This window comes from Rutidosis leptorrhynchoides, chromosome 4 (assembly GCF_046630445.1).
Source record: "Rutidosis leptorrhynchoides isolate AG116_Rl617_1_P2 chromosome 4, CSIRO_AGI_Rlap_v1, whole genome shotgun sequence".
NCBI classification, from domain to species: Eukaryota; Viridiplantae; Streptophyta; class Magnoliopsida; order Asterales; family Asteraceae; genus Rutidosis; species Rutidosis leptorrhynchoides.
Genome location: NC_092336.1, coordinates 541,632,238 through 541,635,532, shown reverse-complemented (window position 1 = coordinate 541,635,532; position 3,295 = coordinate 541,632,238). Strand labels below are relative to the sequence as shown.

General features: G+C 31.5%; 1 non-coding gene across 1 annotated transcript; it reads right to left on the bottom strand.

The window, feature by feature from the left end:
- Positions 1 to 2,418: 2,418 nt before the first annotated feature.
- Positions 2,419 to 2,525, bottom strand: LOC139845737 (small nucleolar RNA R71). The gene has a single exon (XR_011758497.1). It is a non-coding gene; the product is annotated as a small nucleolar RNA R71 (small nucleolar RNA).
- Between the last annotated feature and the right edge of the window lie 770 nt (positions 2,526 to 3,295).

Below are 3,295 nucleotides of genomic sequence, written 5' to 3'. Positions count from 1 at the left end.
CATCATGATTACGGAAGTTTAAATAAGCACAATACTTTTATTTCATATTTCATCGTACCTTTATTTACTGTCATTTTAATTACTGCAATTTACTTTATCGCAATTTAAATTCTGTCATTTATATTATCGTCATTTATCTTTACGCTTTATTCAAAATCGACAAACCCGTCATTAAACGGTAAAACCCCCCTTTTATAATAATAATAATACTACTATATTACTAATATATATATATATATATATATATATATATATATACACAAATATAATTGTTTAAAAATATAGTGTACGCAATAAGCCGTCACCCTGTGGAACGAACCGGACTTACTAAAAACTACACTACTCTACGATTAGGTACACTGCCTATAAGTGTTGTAGCAAGGTTTAGGTATATCCCATAAATAAATAATTAAAACTTGTGTAATTTGTATCGTATTTCGTAATAAAAATAATAGTATTTCGTACTACACCTCTCTCACATCAAGTTTTTGGCACCGCTGCCGGGGACGCCGAAGCAAAATGCTATATTTTTATAAACTATATTTTTGTAAAAAAAATATATTATTTCTTATTTCGTAAAAATATTTTGTATAAGTGTTAAAAAATTAAAAAGAAAAAAAATATATATATATATTTTTAAGATTTTGTCTATAATAAGTATTTTTATTTTTAGATTTAAAAATATAAGTTTATTTTAATAAATATTTTCTTTATATATTTTGTGAAGAAAAAAAAAGGTAATCAATAAATAGAAATTGGGTCGCAGCCTGTTCGAAGCCCAAAATCATTTCTGAAAACTTGCTCCATGCGATCGCATGGTAGGAAACCGTAAAATTCATGCGAACGCATGACAGGATAAGACAGGTCTGATCCTAGTACGTACAATTAGGGTTTGTGTTTAATAATTATTATTATTAATTAATTAGTTAATTAGGGTTTATATTTAATAATAATTAGTTTTAGTTTATTTAATTTTGTATTTTAAAGTTTAAATTAATTTTATTAATTATAAAATTAATACTTTTATAAAATAATAATATAAAAATTATATTTTTATAAAAATAAGTAATTTTATCATTTTTTGTCTCTTTTTATAAATTGTATATTTTTAACGTTTAATTCGTAATTTGTTTATTTTTCGTTCGTAATTAGTTTTAAACTTAGTTTTTGCCGTAGTAATTTTATATTTTTAGATTTTTAGGCTTTGCCGTAAAATCCCTTAAGTGCTTTTTCATTAGATTAAGATTTAGACGCTTTAGAATTTTACGACGTCGCTTATCGCTTTATTATTTAATAGATTTTAGTGCCTTTTAAATTATTGCCGTTTTGAATATAGATTTCCTTTTAAGCTTTAATACCTTTAGGCGTAACTTTTTAGATTTAGTTTTTAGACTTTTAAGTTTCGACGTTTTTCTTTCTTATTTTTATTTTTCGATTTTTATTTTTCGAAGTTTTTCGACGCACTCTTTTTCTTTCTCGTTTCTACACTCTAGTTTGTAGGACATAGATTTTTATTTCAAAATTTCGACGAAAATTATTTTAAGCGGTTAAATTGATAGACATCCAAATTTTCTGGTTCGTAGTAATAGTTGGATTTGTTAGTTGCGAGTTGTGGGATTCCGATTTAAAAGGTCCTGGCTACCTGCTGCATCTTTTGGCTATTCGAAACGTGGGCAAAAGCAGAAAAGTCTATTAATTTGATAACTTATATGATTTTTATTTTTATAACTAATAGGATATTCAGTGAATGCACCGAGCAAAACGTTCACCACCTTTCATACGTTCACCACCTGTAACCCGATCAAGACATCTAGCCAATATTGTCGTCGTTGATTTTTCTTTAGAATCATCATCAAGCCGACCAAGTATTCCAATTAAATTTCCGATAATCCATTTTTTGAAGCCAACTTCACAATTGAGAACCAGGAGGATATTCAAGGACAATTCCAAGATCCTGAACCACTAATCATTTCTCATGAACCACAAACCGTTAAATCAGAATCTTCTAGTGATTGGAATTCAACAAATTCAATTATGGAAGTAACGGAACCTCTAAGTATGGAAGACTGAATGAGAGCCACACGCACGGGCCAAGGTCACGCCATTATTAAGCCAGATGTTAATGCGCCAGATTATGAAATCAAAGGACAAATCCTACACATGGTAACTAATCAATGCCAATATAGTGGTACGCCAAAAGAAGATCCAAACAAACATCTTCGAACCTTTAATAGGATCTGTACTCTATTTAAAATCAGATAAATTGAGGATGAACAGATCTATCTCATGTTGTTTCCTTGGACTTTAAAGGGAGAAGTCAAAGATTGGTTAGAATCGTTACCCGAAGGAGCGATTGACACATGGGACGTTTTAGTTGAGAAATTTCTTAAAAGATTCTTTCCGGCATCCAAAGCCATGAGACTTCAAGGAGAAATTTTTAGGTTCATGCAAAAGCCAAATGAAACATTATATGAGACGTGGACAAGATTCAGAAAGTTGTTGAGAGGATGTCCTCAGCACGGTTTAGACACTTATCAAATAGTACAAATATTCTACCAAGGTGTCGACGTTGCTACACGAAAAGACATCGACACAGCAGCTGGTGGTTCCATTATGAAGAAAACCGCTACCGAAGCTCACAAAATCATTGATAACACAGCCTCCCACTCACATGAGTGGCATCAGGAAAAAGATATCTTTCGTTCATCTAAAGCGGCTAGAGCCGATTCTACCCATGACTTTGATTCCGTTTCCGCAAAAATAGATGCTTTCAAGAGACGAATGGAAAAGATGACTAAAGATATTCACGCAATACGAATCAGTTGTGAGCAATGCGGTGGACCACACTTAACGAAAGATTGTCACATTGAACAAACGATGGAACAACGAGAGAATGTTTCCTACATGAACCAAAGGCCGGGAAATAATTATCAAAATAATTATCAACCGCCAAGGCCGAACTTTAATCGAAATCAAAACATTCTTTACAATCCAAATGGACCCAACAATAACTCGTACAACCAACAAGGTCTGAATAACCAAGCAACTCAAAACAACACTTTCAATCAACAAAGATCTAGCTTATATAAACCACCACAACAAATCGAAGAGAAAAAGTCAAATCAAAAAGAAATGATGGCAAAGCTAATGGAATCTCAAACACAATTTATTACATCTCAAACCCAAACAAATGAGAGGTTTGATCAGTCATTAAGAACTCAACAAGCTTCCATTTTGAATCTAGAAAAACACGTAGGTACTCTTGCTAGCTTGATGAGTAAGAGGGAACAAGGAA